Source organism: Prosopis cineraria, unplaced genomic scaffold, assembly GCF_029017545.1.
Source record: "Prosopis cineraria cultivar Desert tree isolate PC_DT_omini unplaced genomic scaffold, ASM2901754v1 PC468, whole genome shotgun sequence".
Classification (NCBI taxonomy): domain Eukaryota; kingdom Viridiplantae; phylum Streptophyta; class Magnoliopsida; order Fabales; family Fabaceae; genus Prosopis; species Prosopis cineraria.
Window position 1 is genome coordinate 19,629 of NW_026555793.1, and position 21,808 is coordinate 41,436.

A 21,808-nucleotide genomic window follows, 5' to 3' on the forward strand; every position below is an offset into this window, starting at 1 on the left:
ATTAGTTTACACCTTGAGTTCCAACTATTGTTTAGAAATTCATAAATGAAATTTCTTAAATAAAATTAATATTGAAATTTTGTGTTTATAAATAAAATTGGGATAGAAAGTTGCAAATATGAGAAATTAAGTTACAAATACTTATAGCTCACAAAATAACATTATAAATTCAAGGTTGAAATCTTGAATCTAAATAAAATTTAGAATTTGAATTGTAAAATAAGGTAAATGGAATTACAAACTATAGAGAGTAAAATGCAAAATCTTGAAATTGAATAAGTAATTTCTCATGAGAAAAATAAATATTGAGATTGTGTTCATAAATAAAATTGAGATACGTAGTTGCAAATCATGGTAATAAAGTTGCAAATTTGAGAGAGTAAGTTGCAAATTTTTGCAGCTAAATAAAAAAATTTATAAAATTCAATATAAAAATTGTGTTTTATATAAAAAAATTGTGTTCTTAAATTAAAACAGGAAATTGAGTTATAAATCAAAATAGGAGTTGCAAATTTCAGAAAATAGTTTGTAAATTTGTAAGTTTAAATTTTTGTCAAAGGATCAAGGGACTTCCTTATATTTTGAAATTTGTTGAAACTTTATTAGAATAAAATGATTCTTTTGGGATTTAAGTGCCATTCTCCCTTTAAAATTGGATCTTGAGTTCAGTTCTTACCGTGGAGTTTTTTTTTTTAAAAAAAAAAAAAGTTTACCCCACCCAAGATATCCATCATCGCTACTCAACAACGTATCCTTGCGTTTCCACTCCACCATTTTTATCATTTTTAAAAGAGAAAGTTACGCATATAAAGAACTCATCAATAAATAGGTCCCGCAAATTTGAAGAAATTATACAACTAAGTCCATTAGAACTTGAGTGTAATTGAAATTTTAGGAGAAAAAACATTATCCTTTTATTTCTTAAAATTTAAAAAACACCATTAAACAGAAGTCATATCTATTACCCTTAAGCAAAAATAAATAATAAACTAAATGAAATAAGCCAAAAATAAAATAAATAATAATAAAATAAAGAAAATAAAAAGAAAAGATAAATATGAATTTTACGAGATTTATTTATAGATATATCTCTTAAAATGGGATCTATACATAATTTTTCCATTAAAAATGATAAAAAAATATTTCGTTCTTCTTCACATTAAAGCTTCATGAGCTTTCAGCCATTAAAGGGGGGAAAAAGAAGAAGAATTAATTAAACTTGGACCTCAACTTTGGATTGGATGAATCTAATCTGAACTTAATAATTAAAATTTATGGGCAAAGACCAAATTAAAACAATTCAACTGTTTAAATTATAATTAATATTATCCTTAAATATAATTCATGACCCGAGCGAAATTCACACACACACACACACACAGATGCGTGCGTCCGTGGCCGATAAGATTAAATGAACCTGTCCTTATTTCAAAACTTACTCCAAACATTTTTTTTTTTGGGAACAATACTATAAGGAAAAAAAATAATTTTCTGAAAAATGTAAAAACTGTAAAATGTATATAGAGAGTGTGACACAAGTTGAGCCTGTTATAATCTAACGCGTTATAACCATTGTAAAAGTCATCAAAAGATGGATACGTAATGTGAAAAAGTGAAATTCACATGACAAATAGGTCAATTAGATAAACATATATACTCATTATTCTCACATGGTCCATTAAATTAGAACTTGAAATTAAATAAAACGACTGACATTGATTTCTTGAGGTATAATTAATTAACGGTTAATCTAATCGGCGTGTCTATTAATAATTCCAAAGAAATAAGAGTTAGGTTAGTTAGGCCTCTAAAGTATATATAACATAAGTTATGAATAAAAGGAATCACATGAGAGTAATTCGGAAAGCATAATTCAAATGCAAAGGTTAACTTCTCAACTGAGACTTCAAAATGCAACATTATATTTTGGCATTACACTCATTGTGGCCCATAATCGAGCATATCCATATTCTGTTCATCAAGAAAAAATATAAAATCTTCACACAGTGTATTTGAATAAGGCATAATGAGGCATTACAGTAACATGTAAAAATCTGCATCCATTTTAAAAAAAATCTCTGCCTTCGTCGTTGATATCTTCCTCTTCTTGGAGATGAAAAAGAAAGTGGCTATGATCTGCTAAAGGAAAAGATAGAAAATGATAAATCATAAACTTGATAGGCCTTTCAACACACACATACTGTGGTTAGCTACAAATAGATAATTCAAACAAATAGAACCAAGAAGAAAACAGAAACAGAAACATAAACCTGTTGGCATGGACAAAACCTAAGACTTTAATTCTCTAAATCATTAGCAAAAAATGTAATAAAAGATAAACAGTGAAATCAAACCAAAAAAATAAAGAAATCAGTGCATACTCATGTCAATCATTTCGCAGTGTAATATAAAGATACATAAGATGTTATATATATTTATTAGTCAAACATGAAAAATTATGAATATAGATGAACAACACACACACACACACACACACTCTTAGTTTACCTAGGATAAGCTAGCAACAAGATAATTAAATTACAATAGTTCCATTAAAATCAACACTCGCTTATGGTGAAATGATATTGTGGCTACATCAGTAAATAGTTAATTTATACAAATAGAACCAAGAAGAAAACAGGAACATAAACATATTGGCAAGAGACAAAACCAAAGACTTCTCTAAAACAAAAATGCGAAAAAAGAGTTCGTAATAAGCAAAAGCTGTAATTAACAAATAATAAACAGTAAAATAAAACCAAAAAAGAAAAACAAGAAGCCATTGCATAATTCATATCAAGCATTACGCAGGGTTAATACAATAAAGATTTATAAGATTTTATATTTGTTAATCAAACAAGAAAAAAAAAAGAATATATAGATGTTCAAATATACCAGAGGGAACGTTTGCTTCGGCTGAACAAATTCTACAAGAAGCCCTTCGTAAACAGAAGATGAAGAACGAGGCTGATGAGAAATTGGATGATTAGAAAGGAAAGAACACACCTCAGAATATACCTTTTACAAGCGTCAAAATAATCGGAAAATGACGTAGAAGAACAAGGGAGAAAGGGAGCAGGAGATGACTAAAATAGATAACATTAGACGACGACATCTACGCCTACTACGCCGACTACGAGTATGCCTTCTTCTTGCAAAAAGAAACCCTTTCAGCCATTCGGAACAGGAACAGAAGATGAAACGAAGTATCACCCAAGAATGTTGGAGCAAAATCAAGAACACGGCTGAGATAATGATTGACTAAGTAGAAAAAGTAACTCATCTTCTGGGTCAGAATAATGAGCGACTGAGATAGTGATTTTCTGGGAAGGAATGAGAGACTGAGAGTGGCCGATCGATTCGTGTAATTCAGCGAATGCCAGAATTTTCATGCATCCGAGGTTTTGTATGGGGTTAAAGAGTGACTTGTTTATTAATTGTAACGGTCAAGTTGTTGAAACGGTTGAACTCACATTGGGCCCACTTGAGAACTCTTATAATTTTGATAATTGAGGGGATAATAAAACTTCAGTTTCTTAAATTTATGTTAATCACCAACGAAGTCCCTAAAGTTTAATTTGTATTGATTCAGTCCTTTAAGTTTGCTCTAATTATCAATTTATTTCTCATCATTTAAATAGGAGGTAATACAGTTAAAATCTGCTGACATGGATAACATAATTTTGATGGTAGTCATAGTTATTGAAAGAAGTGTGATTATTTAGGTTAAAAGAACAAAAACTCATGATGGTAAAAAACAAAAAAAAAAGAATAAAACATAGTGTAATGAACTACATTAATAAAAATTAAATTTATTTAAGGAATAATTTATTTTTATTTAGCTACATATGTCAACTTATCAAAATATTTGACACTTTTTGATGGTGTCTTTAGAATAATGGGATTTTGGCTTTGAATCAAATCTCTTATTTTGATACACAAAATTTATAGATTTAGATTATTTGTTACATTTTCTTTGTAATTTTAAATTTTCTCTACAACCGAATCATTTAAAATTTCAATCACTTCAAACCATTCGTTCTCTTCATGTTTTCACTTTTGATATCCTCATGAGTCTCATATCTTTTATTATCTCTCATTATCGTCTCTCATTGATTGAAAATAGATATAAATTCATCACCTTCAATTTTTTATTTTCGTTTCGAATCTCAACTCACCTCTTCTTTATTTGAAAGCTTTTAAACCACTTAAACAAATGATTTTAAATGAGATTTGAAATGCAAGCTTTTAAATTTAAAATTCAAATCCAAATCCATAAATTCAAATTCTACCTGTGTGTAAACTTTTGTTTTGAAACTTAAAAGACTAATATGATAATTTATGAAAATATAAAAGATCAATGAAAAATGATAATAAAATCTCTTTGAATTATTTAAATGATAATTTAATCCCTCAAAATGCTATAATTCTACTCAAGTCTCTAGGGACTTTTTTGCCATTAATAAATTTATAAAAATGATCAAATTGCCGTTGTTGAAAATAAAATGATCACAAATTTTGTTTAAATAATCAGAACTTTCCTTCTTATATTTGCAATGATGTAATAAAACAAATTACAAGTTCACATGTCATATTTTTGATATAGCTGTAAGTGTTAAAAAATAGTAATAACAAGTTTTGTTTAAATAATCATAATTTTTTTCTTATATTACAATAATGCAACAACAAATCACAACTTTGCATGTCAAATTCCTAATATTGCTATAAGTGTTGGAAATAACAAGTAATGATTACAAGTTTTGTTTAAATAATTACAACTATTCTTTTTATATTTGCAACAATGCAATAGCAAATTACAAGTTCGCATGTCAAATTCCTGATATTGTTACAAGGACAATTTGGTCATTTATATAAATTTATTAATGATAGAAAAGTCTCTATGGACTTCAATAGAATTATTGCATTTCAATGGACCAAATTGTTATTTATATAATTCAAAGGAATTTTATTGTCATTTTTCCAAAAATCAAATTGACAAAAATTAAATTTGAGGGACCAAAGTGATAGTTAAAACATACTTGAGGGACTAACAATTTCATTATCTAAATAATTATAACTATAGGTATCAAGAAAACGGCGTCATTTTCAATTATGCTTCCTAGGTGAAACTTCATGAGCTATCATTGATTCAGCCAACCATGTGTTTTGGCAAAGTCTAAATCTCAGGTTACTTTGATTAACAAATTCTTCGTAATGCCTTGATTCTTGTTTCTAGTCATTCAAATTATCAAACTACTATTTGACATACAAATAGTAGATTTCTCCTAACTAAATTGCTACATACACAAGAGTTGGGATTCAAACCCCTTACCACTTGCTTAACTAACAAGAGCCCTTACTACTCATGCTAGCTTTAGTTGGTTGAATTAGGCTTCTAATTACCTCTTTTTCTTGCCATCTTTCAATTACTTTGATTGGCAGTAAAGTGATGTTTTCCACTTGAATAATAATTTTAGTTAGAAGTGGGAATTTGTCCTAATCTTTTTTTTATTTTTTTGCATTAAAGCTTGAATTACGTTATGATTTTCTTCTAACCTTGCTTTTCATACCATTTGCATTAAACACAGCCCAAACTATGAGCTCCAAAAGCTAGCTGGGTGTAAAATATCACGTTTGAATTATCGTTGAGCCAAATGATCTTTAAGTTAAACCAAAAGCTACTTTGGCTTTTCATTTACACGTAGCTGAGTGTAATGCATTTTAGAACTTTATTGTTTTTATTTATATATGTTTTTATTTTATTTAATACATCTAATTATATATATTGTAAAACTCTAAAATTTACACCAATTTTTTGCAAATTATATAATTTCATAATGAACTTTACCTATTAAATATATACCATGGTAGAAAAGAGTTTACTATAGTAATAAAGGGTAAAATTTACTTTTCAGAACACTAATATCGTAAATAAATGTTTACTACAGTAGAAAAGATTTTAAATAATATTTTAAAACTCTACTATGATAGAAAAGAGACTACCATAGTAACTAGAGTTGAAGCCATTTTTATGAAAGCATATATACACCATGGTAGAAATTAAAGAGCTTTTCTTACAAACAAACATTTCTCAAATTTGACTATCATAGTAGAAAATGATCTATCATTGTATGAAAGATTAAACATAATAAAATAGACCTGCCATAGTAAATAAGAAAGTAAATAACTCAAATAAATAACTAGTGATAGAAAACTAAATTAAATAAAGTGTACCTCATAAGATTTCATTGAAGACAAGTATTTAAATCCAATATATTAAATTATAGAAAATGTAATTAAAAGTGAAACATGATTTTTGGGTGCTAAGTTGTTAAAAAAAAGTTTATTAGAGGTAAAAAGGTCTAAAGTGACCATTTCAGAAGTTAAGAATTTAATTAGGGCAATTTTTTAAAAAAAAAACTTGCATCATATGCCACGACATACATGCCACATGTTGAGATATGTAGCAAAAAGAGGAAAATCCACCTTCTATGATGTGTGCCAAAGCATCCACAACATATGCCATGATGCACAGTATCACAGCAACAAAATGATAGCATGAATAGTGGCAATAAATTTCAAATTAGCATAACTTTTTCTACAAATATCCAAATTGAGTGATTTAAATATCCACATGAAATTTATAAAATAATATATCTAATAACTCTAGTTTGGTATAAAAATTTCTCCATATGAAAATATTATCCTCAAATTTCCATTATGGGCCAAAATACACTTTTCCAAACAAACGCCCTTCCAAAACCAACACTAAAGCCAAAGCCCAAGTGTGAACAACTTGACCACACCCCAAACATGTTGGACAATGTATAAAACATAAGCATTCACTTAATTACATGTAAACTCCTATAGTTGGATTATAACCACTCAACACAATTAATATAATAAAAACAACAAAAATTGTTATAAGCTAACAATCTTCTTTGAGCTCATTGTAAAGCATTTAGTCAAATCAAAACATGGCCATGAAGGTCAAAAACTATCTCATGGCAACCAATATATGAGTTTAATCAAAAACAGGGAGTTACATGGTCAATTACATAAATTATGCCTTAAGGTTGGCAAATACACATAATCTAAACAAAAAGAGGCCATCTCAATGTAATCACATCTAAGCACACCAATTATGTCTCGGTGCTTCTCTAGTTAGACCATTTCCTATAAAAATGTTAACAATGAGGTATGAGACACAAATGTCCTAGTAACCAAAATTTATATGCAAGGATGCATGCAATGTAAGTAACCATGTGATTCTAAGTTAACATACAAAATTATTGTCCAAACTATGTCATTTAAACAATCTGGACAAAAATAATTTGTATAATTACATCTTATATCCCTCCATATACCATGCTCGGAATCAAGTCACCTAATCAAAGGTAAGTTATTCCAAGTTAATAGCTACTCATTAGATCCAATAAGGGTTTATCACTTGGTAATTAATCTCTAAACAAAATTCCCAATAGCACATATTTCAAAGAAAACCTAACAAGTCATGCATATTTCAGACATTTTCAAACAAAAACATATCCGAACAAAAACATGCTTCTGAACAATGTTTATACAATCCACAATACTCATACACAGTTCATCTCACTTGGAAATTAATTTTCTAAACAAAAATATATTCTTTCCACATAGAACATAATTTCCAAACATAACAAAATCACACATAATTGCCGTTGCTAATAGAGCTCCTCAAAATCACGCACACACATATCATTACACATTAACAATGGTTACCTTTGCTCCTTGCTAATAGAGCTCCTCAAACAAGTGGACAATCACCTCCAATGGTGTCAATATCATGATCTACAAACAATGCGACACTAATTATTGGTAATACAATGCTAATCATAGCTAATCAAATTGTCTATACACTAATCACACTCTAATCCTAGGGTTAGGTTAATTAGGTTAATTAACCCAAAACTAATAAACTATCACACTCACATAAACCCTTAAACATACTCATAATCATCATCATTGCACTAATTAATTCCCTAAATGGCCTCTACAACGTTAAATCAACCAAAAATTATTACCCAACAACTCTAGGATTTTGGATTCCAGTGCTCCATTACCATAATCGTCGTAAAAACTACATAAACAATACTTATTAAACCTCAAACCATCTTAGGATGCAGATCCATTGACTAGGTACCCTCAAAAACAAACGCCCAAGCTTAACCCAAATATAAACTAGCTTAAAGAGAAGTTTAAAATGTATAAATGAGATTAGGTAAGTTACCTTAAGTGATTAGGAGCCCAAAATCATGCTTAATGAGTGCTAGCCTCCAAAATTAGTTTTTGTTTTTCAAACAAGAGATAAGTTTTGAAAATGTGCCGTATGATGTGACATATGATACAGTGTTAGAAATTCTCACTTAAGCCCAATAATTTAGACCCAACCTGATCCAATACTTATTTTTGACCCTCACATAACCCTAATAGGCCTACTTTAAACCATAATTAAGTAACTAAATATTTGACTAACCTCCCTAAACCTTAATCAACATAAATCATCAATTAAATCCTTAAAAAAATGTTTTTTCAATTAAATCCTCAATTACATACATTTCCTCAATTAAATCCTTGAGTACACATATTTTCTCATTTAAAAAATAATTTCTCAAATTAAATTCCTCCAATTATCCACAACTTCCACAATTAAATTCCTTAATAAAATTTAGGATGTTACATATATCACATGTAATAAATAAATAAATTTGTTAGTATTTCACTACAAGAAAAAAAAATCTCTCAAATTTTTTGATAGAAAACCAGCAAAATTCAAGGGGAAGGACAATTCTATCTAATTTTCTCTTAAAAATGCGGGAGTAAAGTCTCATAAAAAAATATATTCTCTTGAAAATTTTTGAGAGAAGTCAATTCTCTTGAACAAATTCGAGAGAACATACTCTCAAAATATCTAAGATAATGTTCTCTAAAACATATCCAAGAGAATGTGCCAAAATTGCCTGTACCATATATAAAAAATTCACCTCTTTATCAAAAATCCCAAGATTACCAAGCTCCCCCTTTTTTACCAAGATATCATAAAAACCTTTAACCATCAGAATAAGTTTCTCTTGAAACTTGTAGAGAGAAGTTCTCTCAAAAAATATTGAGAGAAATAGGTTCATTCAAAACCACACACCACCTACCACCTCATCCTTTACATGGATTGCCACCTCTCACCTTGCCATGTCATTTTCTAGGTCACTTCACGAGTTCCCCATCATGCCATCTCACCTGACACATCAGGTGTTAATATTTTCTTTTCTCAAAGTGACTTCTTCCATATTCGAACCCATGAGATCCACCTTGGGGAAGGTTCTGCCACTTGAGCTGTGATGAATTTGTTTCCTTTTAGTGAATAATTATATATATTATACCAAACGACAAACACATAATTACACACACATACATATAATGTTATTTAAATATATTTTAATATAATTTATTTAATATTAATAATATAACATGATTTAATATTGATTATTAAGTATTCATATAAAATATGAAATATGAAATCATAATTAATTTTATATTTTATAAAATATCAGATATTTGTATATTTTATTTTCAATATTTAGTAGCACAAATTATAATTAATTTATTATATAAATAATATTTATTTTAAATTAAAATAAATTTATTTCAAAATATAATTAAAATATTTTAAAACTAATTTTTTAACTATACAAAATTTTTATGATTAATTAATTTAAATTTAAATTGAAAATAAATTTTAAAATATTTTAAGTCTTTTATAATTAATTTATTTATAGTTAAATTATATTTTCAATTCTTAATAATACAAATTAATTTTAAATCATATGTTTTATTTTCTTTAAATAAGTAAAAAACCACATAGATGATATGTTTTTCTGAAACATTATTTTTCTTTCAAGTGAAAGAAATTGTTAATAGGCAATTGTTCTTTATATATAAAAATAAAAATATCATACAAAATAATACCATAGATATATTTGTCAATCATAAAAACATGTCATAGGGAACATAAATTCAAAATATATAGTGTTTCACACATATTTCAAGTAATCAAACATAAATGCGAAATATTTTATAATATTTTATAAACATGTTACAAGTGCGCGCGCGCACATTTATATATATACATATATATATATATATATATATAAATAATATCAAATTATAATTAAAAAAATTTTAAATTGACTTATTTTTAACTATATGAAATTTTTATAATTAAGTTGTTTTATAATTAAAATATTTTATATTTTATGTTCAATTCTTAATAATAAGAATCAATTATAAATTATATGTTTTAAATTTTCTTTAAATAAGACAAAAACCACGTAAATTATATGTTTTTCTAAAACATTTTCTTTTCATGTGAAATTTTTTTTTCTTGGTAGGAGCAAGGATTCGAGTCCATCATCAATTCTTCATGATTTGAGCTAAAGTATCTCTAATGATTTAATGATAATATATACATACACACATAAGTGCAAGTTTCTACTATTTTATGTTACTTTATTAACAATGATTATTTATATCTAACATAAAATGTAATGTATCATACAAAATAATAGCATAAATATATTTTCTGATTTCTAAAAATTATATATGACACATGATGATATAAATCCATAATATATAATGTTTAACAAAGTTAATAATTAAATTATTGACAATTTATTCCACCATATAACTTAATTAAAAATGAATTATTAGAGCAATGCATATACAAATACAAAGGCTGGAAATAAAAACACATATTTAATCTCAATATGATCGTTTTAGTACTTAAATTCCTAAATTACATGAGGGATACATAAAAAAAAGAGTTAAAGTCTAATTTTATTTTTGTATTTATTTTTAAGGAATACTAGACACCTTATACTCTTAAATAAACAATTCTTTCCTTGAACTATTTTAGGAGCGAAAATGCCCTCATGTTACTTGATTGTTAACTATTTCGTTTTCTGATGATGTGTCATTATTTGGTACCTAGCAAATTGTCAAAAAGCCAAATCCTCCTCTCTTTGACCAAGTCCCACTTTTGGGATTAGAAAGCAGAAGAAAGTGACAGAGATGTAAGGTGGAAGGGGAAGCATGATCGGCTGCAAATTTGGTCGAAGGAATTTTGGCCCTCCGATTCCTCTTGGAGGGTCAAGTGAAGCTTATGATAGTGGTAGGCTTGGCCAACTCCATGGCTTCCATCTTCTCCCATGCTCGCCCTTGTTCAAATCTTGCTTTTGATATTAGATCCAGAGAGCGGAATCAATTTATCATGTGAGAAATTTTTTAATCTTTTTCTGTACAAATTGGGAGGTTTTCCTGTTCATATTTTTGTACAATTAGTTTTTGGTTAATGAATCCGATTGCATGGTTCATATTTTATCGATGAGCCTAGTTGATGTTCGTGAATTTGATTGTCCTTTTAAGTTCGCCAATCCTCTTGATTGCAAAGTTGAATGTTCCTGTGCCTAGTGAGAAGCGAAACACAGAATGGGAAATAAGTTCTCTTGAACTCAATGTCCATCTTTGGTCTGAATTATGATTATAACGGTTTAATTCTTCACAGCTGAAGTTTTATGAATTGAGAGTTAAAAAAAAAAATCACTGGTTTGATTTTGCATAATTTTTAATGGTAATATTAAGAGAATCAAAGGCGTACATGTTATGAGTTCTAGTGTTTTTGTCTTCCGCTGCAGTAGTCGGCAATGATTATAAGTTCGAAAATTAGAAAGTAGGACTTTAGGTGTCTTGCACATCTGAATCTCGACTTGGTCAAAGAGGAGAAGAGGAGAGGATTTAGGCTTTTCACAATTTTTTGGGTCCCATGCGATGACATCATCAAGAAAACAAAATATTTAATGGCTGGACATTTTTTCTTTTCTAAAAAATAGTTTAGGGAGAGAATTATTCCACTTAAAAATATAGGATACCCAATACTCTTAAAAAATAAGTGCATCAAGAATAAAATTAGAGTAGCAAAGACTATATATATAGATGTATAAAATAACAGTGGTAGATATTACTATTATAGTATGACATTATTTTAATATAAATTAATTACATTTATAATAATATATTAATTGATGATAAAAAAATTTGTCCAATAAAATATATGGTCCAATGTTTTTTTATTATTAATACCATACAAATATTAAGAAATCAAGCTTTAATTTCATGCCAAACAATAGTATTATTTTTTAAACCTTAATTTACAAATAAAAAGTTGAGAAAAATATACTATTTGATCGCTCTCGCAAGTGTACGAGATCACAGTAATAAATTATTCGAAGTATTTTAGGTGTCGAACCCACATGAAAGTTACACTTTTACCAATTTAAATAATTAATAGTTCGAGAAAATAGATAAAATGAATAATTTTGGTAAAAATATAAGGAATAAAAATAAATTAAGAAAATAATGATGATACAAATGCAATCACTTGAAGCGTTGAAATTTAGGATTCACCCTATAGGTTGCTGGTTTCTACCCTTTGAGTTGACTCGGAACAATTATAGTGACAACTATTCCTAAAGTGTCCTAATATTCTCCCGAATTATTAGTCCCTTTTTAATTAGTGTTGAATTCGTTCTCACGATACCCAAGCAACTAATTAAACTGTGAAGCTATAATTTAAGTCACCATAAATTTTTAGAACTATCCCTAGCCTAGTTATTTATGTTTATTTCTCTAAATCTAAGTTCTCTCTTCACCTCCTAGTCCATCAAGATTACCCATAGACTTGATTAAATGGTAGCCAGTCATTAAATCAATATGAAGAATAAGAGAAATAAATACAATTAAAAAAGCAAAAATATTCATAAATATAAATGCAAAGAGTCAAAACAAAGAAAATAGAAAACTAGCTCTTCAATTGGGGTACATCCTTATCCCAACTGAGTAATTTAGAACACATAATAAAATCAAATAAAATCATTCTAGAATCCCCAATCATGAAAAATGATCACAGACAAAATTAAGGAGTAGAAAAGAAATAATTATAATTTGTGAAACCTCTCAATGATCTCGCTTTCAGTCTTCAAAATGCTTCTACGAGCTCCAAATATCTCAGAGAGAATTCTTGAGGTACTTAGATAAGTAATTGAATGCCTTCCCTCTTGATAGAGGGAGTATTTATAGTTAAAGTGGAAGCTCCTTCTTTTGTTCCTTGTTGATGTGGAATTTTGATATATATATATATATATATTTCTCTTTTTCTTTTTTCCTTCTATTTGGTTTATTCTTTTTCTCTGTAAAATATAAAGATAAAAAGATATAAATAAAAAGATATGAGTGGATTTTGTATTAAAATTTCTTTTTATTTTATAATTAAGTAATGAGGAAAAAATATATAAATATTAATTAAATAAATATAAAATCTTAATAAATATAATCAAATTCAAACTAAAATTTATACCCATTTAATTATAAAATATGCATTTATCACTATTCTCTCAAAATATATGAGAGAAAAAGACATTTTTCTCTTGAAAATATTTGAGAGAAATCTTCTCTCAAATAATGTGGAGAGAAACTTACAACTTACTTTCTCTCAAAATTTCTGCCTTTGGGCCAAAAGGTACTTTTCAGAGAAATAATATAATGTTACCATTTGAGCTAAAGTATTTCTCATTATTTATTAAAAATCATGTATGACACATAATTTAAATCCACAGCATATAATGTTTAAAAGTTAATAATTAAAGTATTGTAAATTTATATTCCACCATGATTAACAATGAGTTATTAGCGCAATGTATACACTAATACAAATGCTGAAAATAAGGAATTAAAAACATGTTCAACCTCAGTAATATTCTTTTAGCACTTTAATTCTAAATTACATGAGGCAGGATATATAAAACAACATTTATAAAAAAACATATTTTAGGGCTTGAACCATGCAAGGAATTTGACCAATTGCTAGATATTGATGTAAAAATAATAAGGGGCTTTTGTAAATGTAGCCCATGTTATAGGACCAAACCAAATAAATAACCCAATATTTATTATATTTTATATTATGAATAATTTATTATAGTTGTCCATGATATATAGTTGTACATCAATAATAAACTCTTTATAAATTTTCAAATTTTCAATGATAAAATCTTATATATTAATGTAAACCGGAAATATTCTCAAATTTTCAAAAGTTTGATTTTTATTTTTTGGGCATAAATTTTTTTAACCAATGGGACAATGTATCCACATAATAATAAAAAAGTAAAAACTATATGAGAGATGCATATAACAACACTGGTAAAGATTAAAATGATAGTATGACAATATTTTTATATAAATTAATTACATGTATAAAAATTATTAATATATTAATTGCTCATAAATATTGGAGTAAAAATTTCTCTTAGAATAAATTGAGAGAATTTTCTCTTAGACATATTCAAGAGAGAACTTTCTCTCAAAAATTTTTGAGAAAAATGCTCTCAAAAAGTTAGAAGAGAAAGTCTTTCTTCAAAAAAAAAATCATACAAAAAGCATATAATATTATTTTAATTATTTTTATCTTTTAAATTTTTTTTTTCAAGATTTTCTCACAAAATTTGCTGAGAGAAACATATCCTGTAAGAATGTGGGCAGATTCTCTCAAAGTTCTCTCAATTTTTCTCTTAAAATTTCTTACTAATAATTATTTTGAGAGAAAGTTCATATAAGAGATTTTTTGAAAGAATGTTCAAGAGAAATGCCCTTGAATTTTATTCAAGAGAAAATTTTATGAGAAAATAACTAAATTGTTGTAGTGCAAGTTAACTAAACTAAAATTGAGAGGGAAGATGTGTCAATCAATTTTATCTTGTGCATTTCTAACACCGTTTAGGCATAGAAAATATGGGGAGAGAAAATAAGCAAAAGAGAAAAATGAAAAGATATAATTTTCTTTTCTTACGTCTTAGTTGAGTAAGAGAAAATGTGAAAAGGTTAAAGTAGTTAATTTCATATTAATAACCTTATTATTTATAAACAATATTTTTTATAAGAAAAAGAAAATTTAATACTTTATCTTAATATTTATATAATTTTCATTATATATTAATAGTGAAATAAAAATATAATTGAAAATCATTTGATCTAATTTTAAATTTTACTTTTCTAATTATTAAATATAAAATGATGTTTCCTCCCCTTAAAAGTTATAAAATGCAGTGTGAGAAATTGATATGAAAAATCTACGTTTTAGGATTAGGAAAGATGATAAAATATGAAAAAGAGAGTGGATATATATGGGGGAGGATTTTCTCCTTTTCCTTCCCATCTTCTTCCCCTCCTGTTCTTAATTTCTAACCATTTGGATGATCTAAATTTGATCTCCTCTGAAATATTTTATTTTATTTTACTTTTACTATATTTTTTTCATTGTTCCTATTAAATTTTAGCAATTTAAATTTTATTATATATATTTTTATAATTTAATATTTTAATAATGATTTTATAGGAAATCATATCTGAATCATCTAAATCTTGATCTAATAGCTAGAAAGGGAAAAGAAGGAAGGAGGATGGGAACAAAAGAGGAGAGAATCCATTCCCAGGGATATGGAACCTTCAGACCAAGACAAAATTGATTTTACATAGGATTGGGAATTGTCGAATGCAATAATTTGGCTAAAATGGAGGGAGGCAAGGCCGACAATGGAAAAAAATTATGGACAAATTTAGAAGGAGATTTTTCTTTTCAAAATTTCACCATTTTTGGAGAGAGAATTTGAGTGGGTGCAGGAAAACATGTGGATTTCATATATCGTTTTTTTAAATAACAAAACAAAACAAATTTTAAAGTCGATTACTACAATAGAAAAGAGTATATCATTGTAAAAAAAATTAAAATTAATAAATAAGACCTACTATGGTAATTAGGAATTTTCTAAATAGATAAAATGAAAAAAAAAAAAGACATTCCATATTGTAATAGGAGTTTATATTCCAAACATTGAAATAAATCACAAATCATACTCCCTCCATTTAAAAATACAAGGCATTTTTAATTAAATTTTACCCTTTAATAAAGTAGTTATCTATTTTCAAACTAACCTTATTTTTTTATATTTACTTCTATTAAACACCTTATAATAAATATAAAATTATTATCAATAGGGATATTTTAAAAAAAAAAGGCAATAATTATACCTTAAACAATTAAAAATGCCTTATATTTTTTAACATTCAATTCTTTAAAAAATGTGTTATATTTCTAAATGACAGGAGTATTTAAATAGAGTGTCCCAAGGAAAAACAAGTTTATTAAGGGTAAAAGACTTTAGAGGGACCATTCTAAAATTATGAATTTGAACAAGGGCATATATGGAAAAGGGATGTGTTCACTATGGCTAACACAAGTTGTGCCATGACAAATGACGGAGAGGCAACAAGTCGCGACCAATGGCAATGTCCTTCATATTGGATTGGGCCTTGACTAACTATTGTTTCAAGCCCAACATACTAAATTTAGTCCAAACATGACTTATTATTAATAGCACTTTCACAAGTACTTAGATAATATTTTTGATATATTTATTTAACATGACTTTGTATTAATCAAAGACTTAAACTCGAAACTCTAAGATATATTAGTTCAATTCTCTTGACTTGTCCCTAAATCAAGACAAAGTAATTTCTTGGGGCACTCATATCAACTCATCAACAATAGTGCACCGAGTATTCAAAATGCAACATGTTATTAGGGCAATGCACTCATATAGGCAGCTGAATGTATAATTGAATAAATCCATATTTGAAAATAACGAAGAAGGTTCACTTGTTGAAATTTATTTCCTTTGACACTAGCCAAGTCTACTGTGTGGGCAAAGTTTGTGTAATGATCTTAACTTCTAAATTTAACAAAATTTTCTTTCAAGGAATATTTTATTTAAATAAAATTTCTGTTAGCAAAATTGATTTTATTTTTATTTTAAATCTTATAAGAATTTGGGTGCTCCTTGTAATTTTCCCTGACTCCTTGTAACTTTCTTTGTGCTTTTTCTTGCTATTTTCCCCAAAATTTATTTGATCGGATTTTGTCTTCGAGAGTAGGCAAAAACAGAGCATTCGCAAAACCTCTTCTTCACCGACCTTAGATTACTCCCTTCTTCTCACTGTCGAACCCTTCCTCCTCACCTCCAGCGTGTTCTTCTCCTCACCGTCGGTGTGCCTCTTGCTTCACTGCTTTGTTTCTGCTGTTCGTCCGTTTGCTGTCTGGTACTGAGATGAATTTTTGCTCTGATTTTTGCCGCTTCTGTGGCTGAAAGAGGTGTGTTTTGCATGTATGTTCAGCCTTTCTTTTCTTTCCCCTCAACAGTTGGAAGTCTATGCCTGTGGTAGTCTGAGTTGTGCGTTGCTGTTGAAATTCTTTGTCTTCTTCTTTCTCGCGCGTGCAACTGATCGGAGATGTTCTTGTCACGCCCTAAAAATTTAACGCGACCAACCTGTGATATATGTACAAACACACGTTCCTAAAGCTTCATGGAAAGTTCTGCATTGACACATCTGGCACACAATCAGCATGATTGCTTGTATCCAATATCTTTTTTTTTTTGTTTTTTTAAAATAAAAGAAAGCAAACTATTTATAGAAATTTTGAAAACATTTCCCCACAAAGTAGGATATCCTGAAATTTTTATAACAGAAATTTTACAATACACATCCAGCAATATAAAGTTTTACTCATCAGTAATATATAGACAACATGACAAAAACAAAAAATCAAGATCCTAAATCACATTTCCAAAATATAATATATAGATTTTAGAAATTACATCCAAAGGAAAATATTCTCAAACCGGCCTCCTAGTCAATCAACAATGAACCCCTCTGAGGTTCGTAAGAAGTACAACATCAGTTATATTATCTGAGGTTAAAATAAAGTATTTTTTAGTGAATAACATCCTAATAATAAAATTTTTGAATAATAAGAATGAATAAATTCAAGTAATTATAAATCAATTGCACAGAAAATATTCCAATATAGTATAATTATCAAGCTTGGGGTTTCAAAGATTTTAGAGAACTAAAAAGAAATAATAAACCATTAAATTTATGATCACAAAGTAACTTTATCATTTGATTTTGAAAAATCGGTAGATAAAATAATTAAACTGAATAAATATAGAAACATTTAGCAAATAAAATTAATGAATTGTAAATTTCGTAAGTTAATTAAAAGCTAATATTCTGAGGACTTTATAGAACAAAAACAAACGTGGACACACAGTTTATGAGGGTAAATAACTAAACACCACTTATGCAATGAAAACAAATATGAACACAGTCTACAAGAGTAAATAACCAAACACAGCCTAAGTTATGAAACAACATGGACACACAGTTCATGAGGGTAATACTAAGCAAACATGGCTCAAAGTCATGAACAAAAACGTAGATACGAGACCTATAAATAACAAACATGAGAACAAAGCCCACGAATTCGAACTAACTAGTCATAACCATAATGCGCCAAAAGTTAACGGAACTGCCGTTAGCAACAATATTCTGCTTAAAATCCTCTTAAAAACACTTTTCAAAACATGTGAAGAAATAATTATTTCTAAAATAAAATTTACATTCTCAATACCAAACTCGCATAAATCACCTCGACCATTAATTCAATACTTGTCAAAATAAAATTTTATAATAATTTTCTTTTTTACATTTATTTGGTAACCAAAATTTCCCAAACCTATTGAAAATAATTTCACCAATCTGAAAAAAGAATTCATAAAGAAAATACATGCACATGACAAAATTTAACTATTCTTCACCATCACTTTATCATTTCACAAGATAAAGAAATTTGAATACAAAATATCAATACTTAACACAATTGTTATTAAATAATTTATATAAAAATATAATATTTTAGAAAAAAAAATAATTTTATGAATAAACCGGTTGAGACGTTATCCACTTACCTGACAAGTTCTCAAAACCCAAGGATTTCTCCTTTTCAACACTTATCAATGCCCTCTTCTTTTATACACCCTATAAGAATATGTACACATGAAATTTCAATTAACTTCCTATAATTGTATAAACTTTTTTAATGGTTAAGATAAGTTCATGGATCATCAATGCCCAACCAGACACACTTCTCCCAAGAGTTAATGAAATCCTACAAAATACATATTCAAACAAAACCCCTCCTAACAAGCATTTAATCGAGCATCTCACGTGCATCAAAGTTTAAATAAATAGCAAGCCTCTTCTTCTTAATATCCTTTCCAAAAAATTTTTACTATCAATACTTAGATTAATAAAGCATTCTAAATTTCATTCTTTTAACTAAATCAAAATAAGCTCAAATAAAATTCAAATCCACACTATTTCATATAGCTTAAATAATATGAAAATTTCAACTTGTCAAAGACCCGCCTTGTCACACCTCGATATTAAGGGTATGATCTACATGAAATATGATGTGAATTCGTATTTTATAAACCTTGATTAACCAAAAATTAAGCTAAAATATCGATATATGTAAGTTATGTTTATAAAAATAAAATTCTTAGTCTTAAATATTTTGTGAAAATTTTGATAGAATCTCTTTTAAAATTTGCACCTCCCAAAATTTTCACAATAACAAAATCGGTCAACCAAAGTAGTAACAAGACTAGCTCCTTTTTAACATATTTACATGATACAAAACAAGACCAAGACTAGCTATGGTGCACGTGGAATACTAAACTATAATTACAAATAGAATATATAGTTTTACTAAAATAATAATTACAATAGGTTTCCTCTTTTTCAAAAAGGAAAAGAACCCCTCAATAATCTAGTAGACGTGGTGGGGTCAGCTACAACATTTGAGATCAGAAAAATTATCAATGAGTATCTTTTCAATTAAATATATGTATATAAATATATGAAGACATTAATGAATAAATTTAATTTAAAAAAATTTGAAATAATGAAACATGAGCTTAAACTAATAATAATAAACAAGAAGTTTTCTTAATGATACAATCATGAATTTGAACAAGTTAATAGAATAAAATAATTTATCAAAATTTATATTATTCATAGAATATAAAAATTTCAAGCAACAGTATGATTAGGTAGAATGCTTTCAAAAAATAATATAAAAATAATGAATTTCAAGTTTTGATCTAGGAGGGCCTTATCAGAACAAAGCAAGCATGGACACACAATTTATGAGGGTAACTAATTAAATTGCTTATGAAAAATAATACCATTTACCATATGTCCGTTTCAATTATTACTTAGCCAATATAATTTATTAGTAAAATTCATGATGTTGTTATTAATAAGACCATTAATATGAAAAATGGGATTAACAAGAATATGTAAATAATATATAAAGCGATGATAATAATATTTAAATAAAGATTTTTTTAAAAAATAATTTATTAAAAATATGTTCGGAACGCTACCCACTCACTTAAAAGTTTTCAAAATTTTAAAACTTGACCCCCTCAAGCTCTTATGTATTTCAATGATTCTCGAAATAATTTAATACGTAATCTAACAATCCTCTTGTCCTTATAAATTTTTCTTCTTATAATAAACAAGTAAAATGACATTCAAAATTTTTAATATTTCCTAAAATTTCTCATTATTCCTTAAATTTTTACTAAATCCTTTGACAATTTCTATTAAATAATCAATAACATTAGGTAACATTCAACTATCACTGTTGACACAACTCTTATCTAAATTTAACAAATCTTAATTATCATATTTAGTCTAATAATTTCTTTTGAGGCACTGCACTATTTTAATGAATATTTCTTCTTTACAACTTGCGTACAAAAAAAAAATTCTTCCCCAAGTAATATTTATAATTTTTCTAGGCTCTACTATAAAATTTAAACAATCCTATTCTCATCAACTTCTTTCAACTATTTTTACAAATACTTCAAGGCATTTCTCTTTAACAAAATTATAAGATGAGAATCTAAGCAATTTCAACAATTTTCAAACTTTCAATTTTACAAACCAATTTCAATTCAGCATCGTGGCAGAAAAACACTGAACATTAACCAAAACTAAACCTCAATTCTTTCTAAAATCTCTAGGCAGAGGCAACGAGAAATAGGCTAGTATTAATCAGCTAGAAGAAGGCAAAAGGATGCTTCTCCTGCTATGGAAATCGCAGATGAAGGATAAACAGAAAATCACCTCAACGAAACACCATGGCAACCAACATGAATCAGCAAGTGGCCAACATGGAAGAAGGAGAAGAGAAGGCCCTCAATCTGTAACAGCCACGAGAAGGAAGGAAACCAGAAATTTCAGCCAACAAACAAAAGAATCAGCTACCATACATACACACACCGGACCTCAATAGCTGAGAAGGAAGAAAAAGGTAACCGAACACGCTTACGCAAACCTCCGCCAGCCACGACATAGAGCAGAAACAGAGCAAGAGATTCAGCTTTACCTCTGGACAGAAATGGCCGAACAACAAAGGGAAAGGAGTAGTGAATTGCTGGCGGTGAGGGGATAAGCACACCAAGGTGAGATTGAAGCCTACGCGACAGGGAAGGGGAAGAGAAAGAGAGATAGACGCGAACGCACGCACTTCCTCTGTTCTGCTGCTTCTAACCGACGTGAAGAATGGAGATAATAAAATAATTAGCTTGTTGGAAAAATTACGAAACAAGACCCAAAGCCTGTTGAGGAAACTTTCAAAAGGAGACCCAAACAGGTTTTTTTTTTTTTATTATTATAATATTTTTATAATAAGAACGAGGGCACTTTAATAATTTCTCATATAATAAAATAAAATTAACTTTGGCTTAAATAA

The 21,808-nt window shown here is 27.9% G+C and overlaps 1 long non-coding RNA gene across 2 annotated transcripts; it reads right to left on the reverse strand.

Moving 5' to 3' along the window:
• Positions 1-17,000: 17,000 nt before the first annotated feature.
• On the reverse strand, positions 17,001-21,566 carry LOC129297212 (uncharacterized). 2 transcript variants are annotated; one of them, XR_008590143.1, is made up of 4 exons: positions 21,443-21,566; positions 21,181-21,257; positions 18,951-19,020; positions 17,001-17,515 (listed from the first exon to the last, which is right to left on the reverse strand). It is a non-coding gene; the product is annotated as an uncharacterized LOC129297212 (long non-coding RNA). The 2 variants fall into 2 exon arrangements; XR_008590144.1 differs by lacking the exon at positions 18,951-19,020 and having other exon boundaries at positions 17,001-17,468.
• Between the last annotated feature and the right edge of the window lie 242 nt (positions 21,567-21,808).